Source organism: Rousettus aegyptiacus, unplaced genomic scaffold (genome assembly GCF_014176215.1).
Source record: "Rousettus aegyptiacus isolate mRouAeg1 unplaced genomic scaffold, mRouAeg1.p scaffold_m13_p_9, whole genome shotgun sequence".
NCBI classification, from domain to species: domain Eukaryota; kingdom Metazoa; phylum Chordata; class Mammalia; order Chiroptera; family Pteropodidae; genus Rousettus; species Rousettus aegyptiacus.
This window is the reverse complement of record NW_023416312.1, coordinates 41144413-41166607: the sequence shown is the minus strand read 5'-3', so window position 1 is coordinate 41166607 and position 22195 is coordinate 41144413. Positions and strand designations below refer to the sequence as shown.

The window sequence follows — 22195 nt, the reverse complement described above, 5'->3', positions numbered from 1 at the left end:
GACACCAGCTTTTTCCAGCTCCATAATGGTGAGCCCTATTTCCTCATGGCCACTGGGCAGGCAATACTGTTTTGTGTTGACTACCTGGGTAGCCTAGGGCAACACCAATGGGGCATGTCGTGGAAATCCCAGATAATTGTTTTCATCACCTGGATGTGAAGACAGAATTCATTAGCGATGATATTCACAGTCAAGCCTCGCAAAACATAATTCCCCAAAATGTATTCCTATATGGGAACATGTACATTTAGTATATCCGAGGAGGCAGTCTGTTAATACCCAGTGTTACAGGACCTGCTGCACGCAAATGATTTGATCCCCATAGCCTTCTGTGGCTTCAATGAGTGGGAAACTTGTCTGGATTCCCATAAAGCAGAGTTCTGTCAGCACCCATGTCCACAAGGGCTAATACCGTCTGTACATTGCGAGAGGACCAATGTATAGTCAGTTCCATACATGGCCTCAGGTCAACCGGCTCCCCTGCTAACAGGGTGTCCCAGCTGCATGCCTAATCAGGGAGATAATTGGCCAGCCACACCTCACAGGTTCTGACTTTCCTGGAAATAAGAATGAATTGCTGGTCAGGGCACAGCTGATTCCACAGCACCAGCAGCACTTCATTAAGTTGCTGCAACACCTGCTGTGAGGAAATCAAACTACATCTTCCTGCAGCCCAGTTTCATGGCTGAATTATCTGGAGGCTGCTCTGCTCCTCCTTTTAGGCCATGCCTCCATCCATGAACTGGCAGGTTTGGGAGTACAGGGTGGTGGTGGGGGGCGTACAGAGCTCACTTAGGCTGAACACTCCTTGCTTTTCACTTCCACATCCCCCGACCTAGCCATGGAGAATGTCGCTTCTTGGATCCACCTACCTACATAAGAGGCTAGCAGTGCCGCTGTAGTGCTAAAAGTACCCGCAGGGCCAGAAGTCAAAATCAAGTCCTTCATCTGGGTTGTAAATACCTCTTCATCAGGGCTAGTATACCGGGTATGAAACATCATCTGCCGCATGCCCATTTCCCAAGTTCCCTGGACCAGATATAAGTATGTGGTCCATCTGCTCATTGTCTCTGGCAGCTCCCCTCAGTCGGCCCACACTGTCTGTGCAGCAGACATGATACAATCAGGGAGTGATTACTTGTGACCCACGATGTATGCACCACATTCTGGAGGTGCTACCTGAGGAACGGTATCACTGATATGGAGGCCACTTGAGCCATTTCTTCTGGAAATAATTCTGTCCCTTCAGCTCTGTAAACCAAGAGCCACAGCAACCACCCCAGAACCGTATCCCTGGTTCTCTGCCATACCTGTTTTGTCAGGTCTTGGAGTTCACCAGGGGTGTACTGAATCAAGGTGTTATGCTTTTTGACCTGGGGGATGCCGCCGGCTTGCCTCCTACCACTCCCTCCCACCCCTCAACCCCACTGCCAACGGGTGTTCCACTTTGACCTGCCACCGTATCACCAGCCGCGCCTGTTGTGGTGTTGCTGGCAGGCTCCCAGACTGAGATGATGGCAGTGACTCTTCAGGGCCCTGCAGCATGCATTCTACTACCACCAGCCACCTTTCCAGCACTTTTTCCTGGCATTGTAGCTGCTGCAACCCGCTGAACCTGGTCCTGAATCTCCAGGCTGGCCTGCCACCAGGAATATCCAGGCCACCCAACCCGCTGCCTCTTGGTGAGTGGTTGGGACATTTGGCTCCAACATCTTCAGGGCTTTCCAGATGTCCTCTGGACATGGCTTCACTCCATCCCAATCCTCTGGGGCATCCATGTAGCCATATATGCTGCCACAGGATACCACTGGGAGGTGGGGGGCCATACGTCCTCCACCCGGGTATCTTCTATCCCAGTTTTGCCTTGTGCTGGGGGCTGTACTCACCTCATCCTGTTGGCTACAACCACGTGTCGGCAACTAGTTGACTGAGAAAGGAAGGTTTCAGTGGTGAGACTCCCAGTTGAAAGAACATACAAGGGGCCAACATGAGAATGAAATAACAGGTGCGTACTTTATTGTGGAAATCTACTTCTGCTCCATTAGAGGACTCCATGAGCTTTATATGTGTCCAAGAACAATAATGGCATTCTGCCACACATGTGTGATACAATAAGCTGAATCATTCTTATATGAGTTAGGTGCAGGTATCCTACTACACTAATATAACATTCTAATTCCAGGTCCTTTTCCTACCCATGAGCCTGGATCACAGCAAGACCTGGGACCAGCCAGGCCTGGGACCCACAACTGGTTTTATATGTACTTCATTATAATGCTAAGTTTTTACTTACCTAGATAAATGACAACATTTTTAAGACTTAAAATTATAATGGCCATTATAGGGAACTTTTTTTTTGGGGGGGGGGAATTGGACATCATGATTATTATCATAAAAATATTTGGCTATTTTTATTAAAAATGATTGGGGCGACATTGATTAATAAAATTAAATAAGTTTCGAGCATGCAATTCGCAAGTTTGCCATATACATATTGCATTGTGTGTTCACCATCCAAAGTTATATTTCCTTCTGTCACCAAATATTTGACCCCTTTTGCCCCTATCTACCTCTTCTCTGTTCCCCTACCCTCTGGTAAATACTAATCCACTGTCTATATCCATGAGTCTTTGTTTGATTGTCATGTTTGTTTGTTGCTTTCAGTTTTATATCCCACATATGGTTCTCAACTTTTTCTGTCTGATTTATTAAAAATATGGAATGCTTAACAAATTTATGTGTCATCCTTATGCAGGGGTCATGCTAATCTTCTCTGTATTGTTCCAATTTTAGTATATGCGCTACCAAAGTGAGCACCATTATGAGGAATTTATGAAGAAAATTATGGTCTTTTAAATTATGCATGGTCTTTTGAAATATAGGAGACAGAACACCCAAAGGTCAACTTATCTGAATGATAAACTAAAGGCTGAAAACCAAACATCGACTCCAATATAGCTTTTCTCAGAGATACTAGCAAAAACAAAGTAAAGAATTCACTACCACTCAAAATTTTTGAAATCTACCCTCTGTAATAAAAAATTTTAGGACTTTTGCAAATACTCTTGTCCTAGACTATTATATATGTGTCAACTACTTAGCCTCTTTGACAAGAAAAAAGTTTAAAAAGCATCAGGGAGAAAGAATAGGGGGAAATTTAAATAGCCCAGCTATACGTAATGTTCAAAATGATCTTGAGAAAGTAAGATGTTAATTGCACAAAGTTATTTATTTTATAAGTTTTTTCCTTGAGGTTACATTTAGAAAACAGAAGTTAAAATTATATACGAAATAAATAAGAATCGATATGAGACTTAAAAAATAGACCTAGGAAGTGACATCATCAAAAATAAAAGAATAAGGAAAACAAGGGTTCCATCCCAGTAAAAAAAGCAAAAAAAAAAAAAAAGCTGGAAAATGCTGTCAGAATTAATTTCTACAAAACTCCGTTATCTAGTCAAAAATTACAACTGGGGAGAGAATTAAACAAAGAATGTAGCTACTATATTGCAGCAAGAGAGCATACACTTTTTAAATTACCCATTTACCATCTCTGATCCTCTAAATTGGCAGCTGCCATGAACATAACAGCCCACTTTCCTAGTTCAGGTTGCTAGTGTCAAGAGAGCAAAAAGACCTTTCTCTCAAAAAAAAATTGTGGTTTTGTGTTTAATCCTATGTGAACGACTGGTGCAAAGGCTTGACTTTGTTTTGCCCAACTCAGAAGATTCCCATGGCTGCTATGGCTTCCAATGTGGCATTGACTGAGAGCATTTAAATGCAGAAGTGTTGAATAAAGCAGTCTGAAGTAAAAGGTAACAGTGTGTACAAGCAATGGACAGCCCAAAATGCCTTAGAAAGAAGAGGTTAGGAAAGAAGATAGATGGGAAAATTATGGTCTTTTAAAGCTCCAGAACATACAGTAGAATTAAGAAGTCCATATAGATGTCTGTGCTATATCCATTTTCGGAAAAAAAAAATAAGAGAATAAACTAAATTTATATCTTTGGACAACCTTTAGGCTCCATGAAATCAGGAAGTAAAATCTAAGGCAAGCTTTATCTATGGCATGGCTAGTGTTAAAGAACTCCAACACAGAGCCAATCAGCAAAGAGCAAGAGATTTTATTTTCTTTCTTTGAAGCTAGGCTTTTGAAGTAACTGTCAAGATACTGGCTGACCAATAAGCAGAAAAACATAGACTTTAGAGACCACATAGAATACAGATTTTGAGAAATACTATAAATAAGTCCCCCCAAAAGCAAGCAAAAACTACCTATAGGAAGCAGCAATCATGAATTGCGGGGAGCAGGGAAAACTGATTTCCAGAGCTATCACGTAATAATATTCAAATGTACAGTTTTCAACAAAAACATTTCAAGGCATGCAAAGACACAAGAAAAAATGGTACATTCAAGGGAGAAAAGAAATTAAATTATGACAAAGGAGCCAAAAATATACAATGGGCAATGGATAGTCTCTTCAATAAATAATGTTGGGAAAACTGGATAGACAAATGCAAAAGAATGAAACCAAATCCCTATATTACACCATACAAAAAAATCAACTCAAAATGAATTAAAGAGTTGATTGTAAGACCTGAAATTTTAAAACTCCTATAAGAAGATTAAGAGAGTAATGTGCAACATTTCCTGCAGTGGTTTCATTGTCCTCAATGGTTGGCTTAAGGGTTAAGCATTTGGAGTCTCAGAGTCATGGAGATAGGGAGTACAGAATAGAGATTGTAGTCAGTAGTATTGTCATGGCTATGTGTAGAGCCAGATGAGTGATAGAATAATTAGGGGATCATTTCATAAACTATACAAATGTCTAACCAATGTACTGTATACCTAAAACTAATTTTTTAAAAAAGACTGAGAAAAGATTCCTTGTGCTCACATCCCAAATCTGCCCCTAACTAGCTAAAAAACTTAGACAATTCATCTAACATTTCGAAGCTTTAATTTCTTTATCTGTGAGGGCTAATAATAGTATATGTCTCAGAGGGTTGGTTTGAGTACTAAATGAGATCTATTTTAATTAGCACATTGTCTTAGTATAAAGTTAGTGCTTATTATATGCTAATTGTTATTATTAGATTAATATGGTGGTAATAATAGTGTAGTAGTTGTATAAGTAGTAGTAGTAATAGTAAAATACTAGTAATAATATATTGTTTGGAAAACAGATGAGGTTAGCCTTTGTTTTACTTTATATACATTGTTATCTACCTCAATATCCCTAAGACTATTAAAGTAAGCTACTATAATACAGCAGAATTCCATTCTGTATGGTTAAATTTTTCTGCTTTCTTATAAATAAGCAAAAAGGAAATAAATCCCTATCAGTAGAGCTAATGGTTATGTTCCACCAAATATTGTAAATAATATTTTTCCTAAATTTTGAATGAATATGTATATATATACATATATATACCTGTGTTCATGTGTTTTCTAGTTTGTTTCTCCTCCTCCTCTTCCCTTTTTTAGACACAACCTGAGAGAATGAATAGATAGACGGTAGATAGATAGATGATGGATGGATGGATAGATAGATAGATAGATAGATAGATAGATAGATAGATAGATAGACAGATATTGATGATAGATAATAGTGATGTCTCAAGTGAAATTAAGCAATTATTGACCACTAGAGGGCGGCAAAAGATCAGAATGGATGGAAACATGCTGGATATAGATATGATCAGTTACCTGTAAGGGCAATGAAAAGAAACTCTTGACACACCACTTTGGCCAAGAAGAAAGGCCCTAGCCTAGAATAATCTGAAGCACAGAAGAAGGTGGAGTCATAACTCAGGAACATAATAAGAATGCTATACCTCAAAAGGTATGAAATAGGTAAAATAAGGTATTGAGTCATATATTTAATGATTTTAAGAAACAAAAAGAAACCAGTCACAGGAATCCAAATTCCAGTGTAAATTAGTTTTTATATAAGGTTATTAAAGTAAAAGCTGCACTGAAATTCAAGTAAAGATAAGGAAAGAATAGAATCAGGAGAGGCGAGAAAGTAAATAAATCACTGGGCCATTCAGTGTTCTTCTAACATAATATAGGGGGAAAATGACACCTTTTGAAGTAGTGCCATTTCTAAGTGACACCTAGGTAGATTCAGTTTAAAGAATGTAACACCTAGATAATATTGGGTGACTTGACACTTCCATTCTCAGGTTCATGCCACTTCCTCATTATGTATAATATTTGTGTAATAATAATTCTGAGCACTCATTTCCCCTTGCCCAATTTCATTCTTCTGACTATTGGATCTGAGAAATCAAAAGGTTGACCACTTAATCTCAGTTAAACAAAAGCCCTTTCTCTGGATTTTAAATTTTGAAGACAGTAATAAATTTAGAAAGTCTATTTGTACATAATACTTACCAGAGCAGCAGCCATGGTGGTAAGGGCAAATAGAACTGGAAAACCAGAAATAACTTCTAAACAGGTGAACTCTACTTTAAAAACAGAGGCTTTGATTTTCATTTCCTGCTTCTTGCTTTCTTGGATCCTCCTGTTCTTCTAGACTTTCATAAATTCTATGAGCCTTCATTGTTCTTTTACTAAACTTCTTTCACTTAAGTTTGTCAAATTTGCTTTTTGTTGTTTGCCACAAAAGGCCTTAATACAAAAATATTTTGAGTGGAAGTGTATAAAACATTACCATATACAAATTCAGATTTGGGACAATGATATTTTATTATTTTGACTGCATAGGCTATATTAAGCACTGTCTTTGTTCTAAGCTATTGTGATCAGTGTGTAGAATTTGTTCACTAATTATCTATCAATAAAAAATAACAAAAAGATGACACTTTACAATGCATGGCCAAATAGGCTGTGCAATATGAAACTCCTAGAGAATCATTCAAATAGACTAATATGTTAATGTCACCCCCTGGAAATACACAATATAGTAGCAATAATAAAAAAGTTAATGTGTAGTTGCAAAAATACAAAGTGTACTTCTAATAATATCACTTGATTTGTGCATCTATAAAAGTTAGATGTTTTGAATGGGTAACTCTCAGTAAAAAATTAGGTCATCTGTCATCACTGACATGTTGAACCAACCTGATGATTATGCAGTAATATAGACTTCGGGCTATTCTGTAGCTGAGCTCAGATATACAAGTGCCTATTAGTATTGAGAGAAGGCAATAATGGTTGAAATAGTTTCAAAAATCCATCAAGTTTGCCTGGGTACTAAGTAAGTAAGTCAGTATATTATACAACTTGGTCTCTTACCTGAACCAATGAAATGCACAGAACAATATATTTTAAAAGGTTACATCATGGTTGAGTGTGTTAACATCATAAAATTAATATTTTCTGCATGAAAGTAGTGCACATGTTGGATAAATGTACCACATATGACAAATAAGCACTGACAGAAGTATAGAGGTTCTGCTTAATGTCACATGGCATTTACACATAGGAGTCTTTTTATATTAGTGAAATACAGATAAACAAACCTAAAATTTCAAAAATAAAGATGAAGAAGAAGAAGATGATGACAAGTAAATGCTAAAGGAGTTCATCACCATCAAACTAGTACTATGAGAAATGTTAAAGGGCCTTCTTTAAGAAGATGAAGTAAAAACTAGAAATATTAATTAAAAAGGCAATAACTACAAACCTATTAATAATTACTTTAAGTGTAAATGGATAAAATGATTCAATCAAAAAATATAGGGTGGTTGAATGGATAAGAAAGCAAGACTAATACACATGCTGCCTACAAGAGACCCATTCAGATTGAAAGACACACACAGATTGAAAATAAAGGGAAGGAAAAAGATATTTTATGTAAATGGAAATTTAAAAAGTTGGAGTAGCAATACATATATCAGACAGAATAGACATTAAAATAAAGTCTATGACAAGAGACAAAGAAAGAAGAACCGAGCAATCCCATTTATGGATATTTATCTGAAGAAACCGAAACACTAACTCAAATAGGCATATGCAGAGAGTGATGTCAGAAGCATGGCAGAGTGATAGATGTCCCCAGATCTCTCCCCATGAAATGACAATAAGCTGAACATTTAAACTCAACAAAAAACACCTGACCTTCACATAAGCACATCTGAGTGATCTCTGCATAAGAGCTACCACAGGTCAGAAACATGGGAATCAGGAAGTAGACACAGATATTAAAAGAAGCTGTCTCACATAGCTGGAACTCTCTACAGGAGAAGGTGGAGGGGAGACAGTACAGCAGATTGCCTGAGAGAGCTGTGAGCTCAACCCAGGGGCAGTGATCAGAGGTCAGGGCAGACAGCAGAGAAATGGAGATGGCAGAGAAGCAACAGTTGATTATTACTAGCCAGGCTGCAAAACATGAGCCACTGCCCCCATTGTCCAACCCAGAGGGCTTTGTCCTCATATACTCCAAAACAGAACACAGTGAAGCCCCAGGGGAATCTCAGCAAATAATACCAAAACTGTTGCTAACACTGACAGGGACTGAGACTGAGGATAGCAAGCATAACTGATTATATTTAAGGGAAAAAAAGCATTAGTAAGACTTTATATAAAGCAGGGATCCATGAGTTTAGATAACACCTACTAGAAACCAAAGCAAAACACCTTCCTAGCAACAGGCTAAAGAGAGACCTTTATATGATAAATCTTTCTGGTAAAAAAAGCAGACTACACTTCCATTAATCTCGAGTAGGAGAAATAGTCCACTAAACACCATGAACAACGAGGGTGACAAGGCAACTCAGAAAGAAAAAGAAAAATCTCCAGAAAATAAGCTTAAAGACATAGAAATATGCAACTTAAATGACAGAGAATTCAAGATGGTACTTATGAAGAAACTCAATGAGATGCAAAAGAACTCAGACCAACAATTCCAGAAATCAAGAACAAAAGTAGACCATCAGAATGAGTGTTTTAGTAAAGAGATTGAAACCCTAAAAATAAAATAGAACTTCTGATAATGAAGAACACACTGAAAGAGATGAAGAGGGAAATAGCAAGCTTGGAAAATAGAGTTGACCAAATGGACGAAAGGATCAGTGATATCAAAGACAGAAATCTAGAAATAAATCAGAAGGAAGAAGAGAGAAATTGAAGAATAAAAAAGAATGAAAGAGAAATTAAAGAACTAGCTGATACCATCAGGACAGGAAACAAGACTAACAGGCAATTTCATAGAAGAAAAGGAGCAGGGATTAGAAAGCATTTTTAGACAAATAAGTTGGTGAGAATTTCCTAAATGTAAGGAATAAGCTAGAGCTTGGAATTCAAGAAGTCAATAGAACACTCAATTATCTCAATCCAAAAAGGCCTTTCCAAGATACATTGTATTAAAATGATCAAAAATCAACGACAAAGAAAGGATTCTTGGGGCAGCCAGTTAACAGAAAATGGTAAATTATAAAGGAAAACCAATTAGATTATCGTCAGATTTCTCAGCACAAACCTTACAAGCAAAAAAAAGAATGAAATCTAATACTCAAGCTATTAAATGAAAGGAACCACAAGCCAAGAATAATGTATCCAGCAAAGCTCTCCTTAAGACATGAAGGAAAAGTAAAGACTTTTCCAAACATATAAAAATTGAGGGAATTCTCCATTACAAGGCTTGCAATGCAGAAAATATTGAAAGCGGTCAACTTACCTAAAAAAAAGAAAAAAGAAAAAAAAGAAAAAGAAAAAAATACATAACTATGAGTAAGATGACTAACAGGCAGACAGAATAGGGCGTTATAAGCTTAAATAAGAAGAGATTTGTTATTGCAAGACAGTAATGAACACTCAGCATACATAAGGACGAATTGAGACAACAAGAGTAGAAAAGGGAAGAATTCAAAGATCTAGATTCACAAAGAGGAATAGAGATTAGGCATAAGTGGAATAATATATACACACACACACACACACATACATACACATAACCATCTTTTACATATTTGTAATGGTAACACATAGAAAGATTCAGAACCGATGTATATAACATAAGACAACAAGGAAAAGAGACAAAACACCCAAAACCCAACGAAAATAAAGAAAACAGAAACACAAGGAGAAGGAAGCAATGGAAACACTGAGCTACCAGAAAACAAAAGATAAAAGAGCTATAGAAAAGCTTCATATTTCAGTTATCACTTTAAATGTAAATGGATCGAACTCATGAATAAAAAGGCACAGAGTTGTAGATTGGAACAAAAAAACAAAGCCCAACCATATGCTGCCTCTAGGAGACACATATCAGTTCCAAAGACAAATATGGACTCAAAGTGAAAGGGTGCAAAATGATCTTTCAAGCAAATGGCATTCAGAGAAAAGTGGGAGCAGCAGTGTTAATATCGGATGAATTAGACCTCAAAATAAAAAAAGAAGTAAAAAAAGATACTGAGGGAAACTTCATAATGATAAAAGGAGTCATACACCAAGCAGATGTAACACTTATTAATATCTATGCTCCCAATCAGGGACCCCCAAAATATATAAAGCAATTACTAATAGAACTAAAGGAAGAACCAGACCAAAACACTATCATAGTGAGGGACTTAAATATCCCACTGTCAAATATGGACAGATCATTCAAATAGAAAATCAATAAGGAAATAACATTTTTAGATGACCCATTAGACCAACTGGACATAATTGACATTTACAGAGCCCTTCATCCCAAAACAGCTGCTTATACAGTCTTTGCTAGTGCACATGGAACATTCTCAAAGATTGACCACATACTGGGACACAGAGATAGCCTCAACAAATATGTGAAGATTAAAATAATATTAACCATATTCTTTGGTCATAATGCTTTGAAGCTGGAGATCAATTGTAAAAAGAAAGTGTGAAGAAACACAAGTACATGGAGATTGAACAAAATGCTACTGAAGAAAAACTGGGTCAGAGAAGAAATAAAAAGAGAGATCGAGAGATACATAGAAATGAATGATGGTGATAGTGCAACATATCAAAACTTTTGGGACATGGCAAAAGTGGTCATTAGAGGAAAGTTTATATCATTACAAGCTTATCTCCAAAAACAAGAATGAGTCCAAATAAACAACCTAGCACTTCATCTTTAAAAACTAGAAAGGGAAGAACGAATGAAGCCTAAAGTCAGCAGAAGGGAAGAAATAATCTCAATTGGAACAGAATTAAGTGAAATTGAAAACAACAACAATGAAAAAAATAGAAAAAAAAGCAACTAAGATCTGGGTCTTTAGGAAGTTTAATAAAATTGAAAAAACCCTAGTAAGAGTCACTAAAGAAAAAAAGAGAAAGGACACAAACAAAATCAGGGATGAAAGAGGAGAGATTTCAACGGACACTGCAGAAATACAAAGGATCATACAAGAATACTATGAAAAATTATATAACACCAAATTTAATAACCTAGAAGAAACAGATAAGCACTTAGAAATATACAACCTTTCTAGACTAAATCAAGAAGAACTGGAAAATCTAAATAGACTGATCAGCAGTATGGAAATTGAAACGGTCATCAAAAACCTACCAAAAAGTAAAAGCCCAGGACCAGATGGCTTCCCCAGTAAATTTTACCAAATATTCAAAGAAGATTTAATACACATTCTCCTCAAACTCTTCCAAAAAATAGAAAAGGAGGCAATCCTTCACAACTCATTTTATGAGGCCAATATTACTCATACACCAAAACCTGGTAAACATAACACAAGAAAAGAAAATTACAGACCAATATCTCTCATGAATAAATATGCAAAAATCCTAAATAAGGTACTAGTGAATCAAATAGGACAACATATTAAAAAAATTATACACCATGATCAGTTGGGCTTCATCTCAGGGGCACAGTGATGGTTTGAGATATGCAAATCAATTAATGTGATATACCATATAAAAAATTAAAAAATAAGAATTATATGATCATATGAAGAGATGCATAAAAAGCCTTCAACAAGATACAGCATCCAGTTATGATCAAAACACTTAATAAAATCAGTATTGAAGGAAAGTACCTTATCATAATGAAGGCCATACATGACAAATATTCAGCAATCATTATACCTAATGGTAAAAAACTAAAAGCCTTTCATCTAAGTCAGGAACAAGATAAGGCTGTCCACTATGACCACTGTTATTCAATGTAACATTGGAGTTTCCAGCGAGCACAATCAATCAAAATAAAGATATAAAAAGTATCCAAATAGGAAATGAAATTGAACTGTTACTACTTGCAGATTATATGATTCTCTTATAGAAAATTCTAAAAGCTCCACAAGAACACTACCAGAAAACGTTAGCAAATAGAGTATAGTGTCTGAATACTAAATTAATGTTCAAAAATCCATAGCACTCCTATATTCTAATAATGACTTCTTGGGGGGGAAAAAAGTGGAATAAATAATGTCTTTTGCAATTGCATCAAAAAGAAGAAAATAGCTAGGAATAAATCTAACTAAACTTTAAGGAACCTATATAATGAAATCTATAATAAGACATTATTAATATAAATTAAAGAAGATACATAGAAATGGAAAGATATCCCATGTTATTGGATTGGAAGAATCAACATAGTTAAAATGACCTTATTACTTAAAGAATTATACAGATTTAATGCAATCCTCATCAAAATTCCATCAGCATTTTATTGTTATTATTATTATTATTATTATTATTATTATTATTATTAAAGAAATAGAACAAAAAGTAATCAGATTTGTATGGAAGCACAAAAGATCCCAAATTGCCAAAGCCATCCTGAGAAAAAATAATAACACTGGAGGCATCACTCTGCCTAACATCAAATTATACTACAGAGCAACAATAATCAAAATAGCCCAGTATTGCCAGAAAAACAGACACATGGACCAGTGGAACAGAATCAAGAGTCCAGAAGTAAACCCATATTTATATGTGCGAATAATTTTTGACAAAAAAAGCCAAAAAATACAGTGGAGAAATAAAAGCCTCTTCAATAAATGGTACTGGGAAAACTGGAAAGCCATCAGCAAAAGAAGGAAACTAGACTGTTGTCTATCACCATAGATCAAAATAAACTCAAAATGCATTAAGGACCTGAATATAAGACCTGAAACAATAAAGTACATAGAAAAAACATAGGAACTAAATTCATGGACCTTGGACATAAAGATGATTTTACAAATTTGTTCTCAGAGGCAAGAGAAGTAAAAGCAAAGATAAGTGAATGAGACTTCATTAAACTAAAAATATTCATAGCAAAATAAACTGTCAACAAGGTAAAGAGACAACCATTCCAATGGGACGATATATTTGTAAGCAATGCTTCTGATAAAGGCCTAATATCCAAAATATACAAAGAACTCATATTACTCAATTACGACATTAAACAAATGATCCAATCAAAAAATAGGCAGAGCACCTGAACAGACACTTCTCCCAAGAAGACATGCAAACAGCCATTAAGCATCTGAAAAGATACTCGACATGACTAGCTAGCTATTAGGGAAATGCTAATCAAAGCCACAATGAGACACTGTCTATCACCTGTTAGAACAGCTCTATCAACAGCACAATTGATAACAAGTGTTGAAGGGGATGCAAAGAAAAAGGAACCCTCATACACTGCTAGCAGAACTGCAAATTGGTACAGCCACTATGGAAAACAGTATGGAAGTTCCTCAGAAAACTAAGAATTGATCTACTATATGATCCGGCAATCCCTTTACTGGATGTTTACCTCAAAGACTTGAAAACTCATATTCGAAATGATATTTGCACACCGATATTCATAGCAGCTTTATTCATGTTATCCAGGACATGGAAACAACTGAAGTGTTTTACAGTAGACAATTGGATAAAGCTAGGTACATATATACAATGGAATATTACTCAGACATAGGAAGATATGAAATACTGCCATTTACAACATGGATGGACCTCAAGATAATCATGCTAAGGGAAGTAAGCCAGACAAAAAAAAAGTTGAAAATCACATGATATCACTTATGTGTGGGATATAAACCTAAAAGCAACAAATGAACAGGACAGGCACTCAAGGACATGGACAATAGACTAGTGGTTACCAGAGGGTGGGGGGTGGGAGAAGAGGGAAGAGGTAGACAGGATAAAGGGGGTCAAATATAGGGGAGGTGGGGGAGGATGAAGTGGGCATTGGGGATGAAATATATGGTAGCTGAAGGAAACTGGACTCTGGGTGGTAATCCCACAATAGAATATATAGATGTCAAATTATAATGTACACCCAAAAATTATGATTGTATTAACCAATGTTACCCAATAAACTTAAAAACATAAAATAATAAAAAAGAAGAAACTCTCTGGCATATATGGGAGTCTCCTTTCTAGAAGGAGAAAAAAAAAAGAGAATCAGAAAGTTTTTAAAAAGAAATAATGGTTAAAATCTTCTCAAATGTAAGGAGGGATATGGCTATCTAGACCCATGAAAAACAAAGATTCCCAAAGAGAATGATTCAAAGAATATTACTCTGAGATACATTAAAATAAAATTCTTAAAACTCAAAGACAGAGAAAAAAAATTGCATAGATGATAGAGGCTCTGTTCATTCCACTTGCGACCAAAGCAAAGTAGTGAAAGAAACAAGGAGCAAACAGCAAAGAAAATTGCCTGGGATCTGGATGAACAAGCCTTATAACTAGGGAGAAAAGTAAGAAATCACACTGAAATGAGAGGAGGTAGGATTGGGCAAGGACACCAGGCTGCCAGATCTTGAGTGGCTGAGTGGGACAGAGGCCATAGCAGTGGCAGTTAGCAGCTGCAGATGTCTCTTAAAGGGGCCATGTCCATGAGCAGACTTTTACAGTGACGAATCTGCTCTCTCTGAGGACCAGCGCTGGTTTCACTGCTCCAGGGGCACCACGGACTTACATGGGGACACTGAGTTGTCAGGGTGAGGGCAAGAGGCAAGACTCACTCTGTATAGAAGTTCTGGAGGTATCCACTGTTTCTCTGTGGAACCCTCCCCGCTCCCAGCTCCACAATAGCTGAGACTTAATCAGCTTGGATAATAGAGGTCACTCCACCCAGAGGATTCCCTGAAACTCCACCTTCCCCAACTTGCAGCCCCACCCAAGCCACATCCAAATGTATCTTCGGTGAGTCAGGTGCCCCTTGCTGAGCAGTGCCTAGACTCACACTTGTGGCAGCTGAATGCAGTTTCTGGCATGACCTCTTCAGGCAACTATAAGCACAGCATCTGTGGGTGCATATTGGATCTTAACAGGTGGCCCGGGAGGGACAAATTTAGGCTGGGGCTAAATTTGGCCTTCAGCTGAACTCCTCTCAGGACCATGTCACTGGATACTTACTTCACAAAGGCTGCACTAATAAGACCAGGAGATGTAAAGGCTTTGCTTAGTACATAGAAACAGACACAGAAAGTTAGCCAGAATGGAAGACAAAGAAGAAGCATATGAGAAAACAGAAGAGATCCAGCAATAATGGAGTCAAGCAATCTGAAAGATCCAGAGTTTAAAATACTGGTTATAAAGATGTTTGATAAACTTAGGGGGGATGTAGATGAATTTAGTGAGAACTTTAACAAGGAGATAAAAAAATACATAAAAATGGAAATGGAAATTATAAAAGGGAACCAGTCAGAAATGAAGAACACATTATCTGAGATGGAAGTGTATTAAATGGAATGAACAGAGTGAATAAAGAAGAGGATTGAATGACCTATATGGAGGATGAAGAAGCCAAGGACGTTCAATCAGAATGGCAAGAAAAAAGAAGCCAAGACTATAATGATAATTTAAGGAACCTACAAGACACTATTAAAGGTCAAAATGTCCGTGTCATAGGGGTACTGAAAGGAAGACAAGATGTTGAAGAGCTATTTGAAGAAATAATGATGAAAAACTTATTTAACCTTGTGAAAGAAATAGACACACAACCCCAGGAAGCTCAGAGAGTCCCAAGAAAGAGGAACCCAAAGAGGCCCACACCAAGACACATCATAATTAAAATACCAAAGGTTAAATACATAGAGAGAATCTTAAAAGCAGCAAGAGAAAAGAGGTTGATTATCTACAAGGGAGCATACAACTGGCAGCTGATTTCTCAAAAGAAACTATGCAGGACAGAAGGTCTTGGCACAAAATGTTTGACATGATGAAAACTCGGGATCTACAACCAAGAATACTTTACCCAGCAAAGCTATCGTTTAGAGTTGGAGAGATAAAGAGCTTCTCAGACAAAAATAAGCTAAAGGAATTTATCATCACCAAGCCAGTATTACAGGAAATGTTGGAGGGACTTCTTTAAAAATAAAAACCATGTATCAAAAACAGGAATAAAGAATGGTAATAATTACATTCCTGTCAGCAAGTACCTCAAATGGAAAAGAATGGAAAAGAATTAAGTGCTCCATCCAAAAGATAGAATGGATAAGAAAACAAGACCCCTATATATGCTGCCTACAAGAAACTCACTTCAGATTAAAAGACACACAGAGACTAAAAGGAAGGGGATGAAAAAGATATTGCCTTGACGGAACTAGATGCTATTGTGCTGAATGAAAAGGGTTGGATAGAAAAAGGCAAATATCACATAATTTTACATACATGTGGAATCTAAAGAACAAAATAAACAGCAACAAAAGCAAAATAAACTCAGATACAGAGAACAGTTTGAGGGCTACTAGATGGGAGGGGGTTGATGGGATGGCATAAAAAGGCAAAAGGTTTAAGTAGTACAAATGGATAGTTGCAGAAGAGACAAGGAGATATAAAATGCAGCATGGGGAAGATGATTATTAATGTTGTAATACATATGTAAGAGAAAAGAGGTGTACTAGATTTGTTGTGGCAATTCTTTTGTAAATTATCTCTGATTACTATGCTATACAATTGAATGTGGTATATTATAGTATGCAAGCTATAATTGAAAACAATCTCATTGAATTGTACAATGTAAATACAAGCAACTAATTGTCTATTATATTTCAATAAAGCCAAAAAACTCAAAGACAAAGGGAATTTTGAAAACAGCAAGAGAAAAGCAACTCCTCACATCAAGGGAGACCATTGTGTGATTTCTCAGCAGAAAATTTGCAAGACAGGTAAGAGTAGAAGTACTTAAAACACTAAGAATAAAAAAACTGTCAATAGGAAATATTTTACCAGTTAAAGCAGTCCTTAAAAAAATGACTAGAATTAAACACATTCATTGACAAACAAAACAATAGAAAATTCTTTATCACCACACATGCCTTACAAAAAATACTAAAGGGAGTTTCTCAAGTTAAAACAAAAGGACACTAAGAAATTACATGAAAATTGATGAAAGTATGAAACATTGATAAAGGTATATATACAGTGAAATTCAGAAAATTCTGTATTGTGGTTTGTAAAACACATTTAACTATAGCATAAAAGTTAAAAGATAATATTATTTAAAACAACTATTCCTTACTGTTAAATATATATGCCTTACTGGTAAAGTGTACAGCTGAAACTTACCACATTTGATTAACTAATGTCACTATAAAAAATTAAAAAATAAAATAAAAAATAAAAACAACTATAGCTACTATAATTTGTTAATGAATATACTATATAAAAAGAAGTAAATTGTGACATGAATGTAAAGTTTTGGGTGGAAGCAAGATATAGTTTTTATACAGTTGAAGTTAAGTTGTTCTCAGCGTTAAGTAGACTGTTTTAACTATAAGATGTTTTATGTAAGCCTCATGATAACCTAAAAAGAAAAAAATGCTACAGTAGGTACTAAAAAGATAATTAGAAGCTAATTAAAGCATTACACTATGGAAAGGTATCAATCAAAAAGTAGGACAGCAAGAGAGAAATAAAGTAACATGGGAATTACAAAATAAATGAGAAATGACTCATAAGATGGCATTCGTAAGGTCTGATTTATCATTAATTACTTTAAAAGTAAATGGATTAAATTTCTCCAATTGAAAGATATTGAGTGGCTCAGTGAACAAAAAAATAATAATAATGCAACTATATGTTGCCCATGAGGGACTCACTGTGTTTTCAAGGTCACACATAGGCTCAAACGAAAGGGATGGAAAAAGATATTCTATGCAAATAAATATCAGAAAAGAACATGTATATCTATACTTATATCAGACAATATAGCTGTTACATTGAAAGTTTTAACAAGATACAAAAAATCTTGTTGTGACAAGATTAATTCATCAAGAAAATATAACAATTGTACATATGTATGCACTCCACACAGGAGCACTTAAATATATAAAGCAAATAAACAGAACAGAAGAGAGACATAGACAGCAATATAAAAATAATAGGGAACTTCACTACCACACTTTCATTAATGGATAGATTACTATTCAGAAAACCAATATAAAAACAGCAGATTTGAAAAATTCCACAGATCATATGGACCTAACAAACAACAGAATGCACATACATATCAAGTACTCAAGGAAAATTGTCCAGGATAGATATTTTTAGGCCCCAAAATAATTCTTAACAAAATTAAGAAGATTGAAATCATATCGAGTACATTTTCAATCACATTGGTACAGAACGAGAAATCAGTAACTGAAGGAAAATGAGAAAATTTGCAAATACATGAAAATTAAACAAAACACTTATGAAATACCAACCGGTTAGGAGAGAAATTAAAAGGGAAATTTAAAAAAAAATTATGAGACAGCGAAAATGGTAACAGAACATGTTAAAACCTATAAGATGCAGTAAGAGCAGTTCCAAGAGGGAAGTTTATAGTGATAAAAGCCTATGCTAATAAAAAGAACAGACCTTACAAAATAAACTTAACGCTACACCTCAAAGAACCGAAAAGAAAAACAAAACAAAATTAAAAAAAGCAAATTAAGCCTAAATTTAATTTAAAAAAAAGAGAAAAATAATAAATATTGGAGCAGAAACAAAACAGAGACTAGGAAAACAAAAATATATCAGCAAAACTAGAAGTTGGCTTTCTAAAAATATGAAAAGGAATGAAAAACCTTTAGCTAATTTAACCAGAAAAAAAAACAGTAGATTCCAATACATGCAATTGTAAATGAAAGAAGAGACACTAGTTCTAATATCACAGAAATACAAAGGATCATAAGATATTATGAACAATTATACACCAACAAACTGGACAACCTAGAAAAAATGAGTAAATTACTATAAACAAACAACTGACCAAGACCGAATCATGAAGAAATAGAAAATATGAGCAGAACAATAATGAGTAAGGTGATTGAAACAATAATTAAAAATTTCTCAACAATAAAAAGTCCATAATCAGATGTCTTCACCAATAAATTTGACCAAATATTCAAAACAGAATTAGTACCAATCCTTCTCAAACTCCTTCAGAAAATTGAAAAAGAAGGAAGACTTCCAAACTCAGATAAAGGGGACAAAATTGCCCCAATAAAAATGGTAAACAAGGACATAAGAAAAAAATTACAGATAAATATCCCTGATAAATGTAGATAAAAAATCTTAACAAAATACTAATAAATCAAATTGAATAGCACATAAAAAGAAATATATGATATTATCAAGTTGACTTCTTGGTATACAAGATTGGTTCAACATATGCAAATCCATCAATGGATACACCACATTACCAGAATAAAGGACAAAAATTATATCATCATTTCAATAGATGCAGAAAAAGCATTTGACAAAATACAACATATTTTTATGATTAAATATTCTCAACATCTTAGGCATGCAAAGACATAACCTCAAAATAATAAAGCCCATATACGACAAACCCAAAGGTAACATCATACTCAGTGGTGAAAAGCAATATATTAACAAATAGTTTCCTCTAAGATCAGAAACAAGACAAGGATGCCACTATCACTGTTCCCATTCAATACAGTTCTGGAAATAATAAAAGAAAATAGGAAGCCTAAGATAATAGAAAATAAAAGTAATCCAAATTTAAAAGAAGTAAAATTGTCTTTGCAGATTACACGGTCTTATACACAGAAAATTCTAAAGACTTCAACAAAACACTGTTAGAACAAACAACTGAATTCACTGAAGTTGCAGGCTACAAAATCAAGATGCAGGAGTCAGCTGCATTTCTACACAGTAAAAACAAACTATCTAAAAAAAATGAAGAAAAATTCCATCTACAGCATCATCAACAAGAATAAAATACATACTAATAAGTTTAATCAAGAAAGTGAAAGATTTGTACACTAAAACTATAAAATGTTGATGAAAAAATTAAATGATACACAAATAAATGAAAATACATGGATTGTAAGAATTAGTATCATTAAAATGTTCCTACCACTCATATTGCTCTCTAGATATAATGCAATCTTTACCAAAATTCCTATGGCATTTTTCATAGAAATAGAAAAAAAAATCCTAAAGTTAATATGGAACCACGAAGATCCCCAAATTGCCAAAGCAATCTTGTTAAAGAGAAGAAAAGCTGGAGGCATCATATTTCTTAATTTCAAAATATATTATAAAGCTACAGTAATCAAAACAGGATAGTGCCATAAAAATAGACATATAGATGAAGAAACAGAATAGGGATCCCAGAAATAAATTCACACATCTACATTAAATTATTTTTGAGGAGTGTGTCAAAAACACAAAATGAGAAAAAAGTAGTCGCTTCAATAGATGGTACTGGGAAAATTAGATATCCATGTATAGAACAAATAAATTGAATCTTTAGCTCACACCATATACAAAAATCAACTAAAATGAATTACAAATGTAAACATAAGTCCTGAAATTATAAAACTACTAGAAGAAAACATAGAGAAAAAAGCTTCTTATCATTTGAGCAATAATTTTGTGAATATGACTCCAAAAGCACAAACAAAAGCTAAAATAGACAAGTAGGTCTGCAACCAACTAAATAGGTTATATACAGCAAAGGAAAGAATCAAAGTATGAAAAGACAACCTATAGAATGGGAAAAATATTTGCAAACCATATATCTGATAGGGCAATAATATCTAAAATATGTTAGGAGCTCCTAAAACTCAATAACACAAAAATAAATAACCCAATTAAAAAATGGACAAATGACCTGGATAGACATTTCGTCAAAAGCTTACAAATCTCCAACAGATATATGAAAAGAGTCTCATCTTCACTAGTAATCAGGAAAATGCAAAGCAAAACCACAATGAGATATTACTTCACACCTATTAGAATGCTTATCATCAAGAAAACAATATGTAAGTATTGGAGAGGATGTGGAGAAAAGAAAATCCTGGTGCACCGTTGTTGGGAATATAAATTAGTACAGTCATTATGGAAAAGAGTATGGAGGTTCCTCAAAAAATTAAAAGTAGAATGGCCACGTGATCCAGCACACCCACTTCTGAATATACCCGAAAGGAATAAAATCACTAGATTGAAGAGATATATCTGCATTGTTATGTTCATTGCAGTATCATTCGCTGTAGTCGAGATATGGAAACAATCTAACTTTCTGTTAATAGAGGAAAAGATAAATTGTGTGTAAATGTGTGTGTGCATGTGTGTGTATTTCAGCTTTTAAAAACAAAGGAATCCTTTCATTTGTGACAACATGGATGAACCTGGAAGAAATTATGATAAGTGAAATAAACAAGATATACAAAGACACATACTGCATGATCTTACTTATATTTTGTTGGATCTAAAAAAGCTGACCTTATAAAAACAGAGTAGAATGGTATTTTCTAAGGGATGAACATTGGGGGCAATGAGAAAATATTGTTTAAAAGGTACAAAGTTCAAGTAATACAAGTTTAATAATTTGTGGAGACCTAAAGTACAGCATGTTGACTATGGTTAAAATACTGTATTGAATGTTTGAAATTTGATGGGAGTACTTCTTAAGTGTTTCATTATATAAAAAAAATCTATATTTGGTAATAGATATGTTGATTGGCTTGATTTTGATAATCATTTTACAATATATACATATATCATGCTGCATACCTTAAATATATATATATATATTTGATCCTCAATTATACCTCATTAAAGCTGAAAAATGAATTTATTTATTTATTTTAAATTTATTAATTTATTATGGTGGCATTAGTTAATGAAATCCAATATTTCAGCTGTACACTTTAATAGTAAGGCACATATATATTTACACTGTATGTTCACCTCGCATAGTAGATTTCTTTCTGTCACCACATATTGACATCCTTTACCCTGTTTACCTCACCCCTCTCCCCTCCCCAACTCCTACCTTCTGGTAACCACTGGTCTATA

The 22195-nt window shown here is 34.9% G+C and overlaps 1 non-coding gene across 1 annotated transcript; it reads right to left on the bottom strand.

Annotated features, from left to right (window-relative positions):
• Positions 1-2710: 2710 nt before the first annotated feature.
• On the bottom strand, positions 2711-2817 carry LOC118608112. The gene has a single exon (XR_004952914.1). It is a non-coding gene; the product is annotated as a U6 spliceosomal RNA (small nuclear RNA).
• Positions 2818-22195: the final 19378 nt, after the last annotated feature.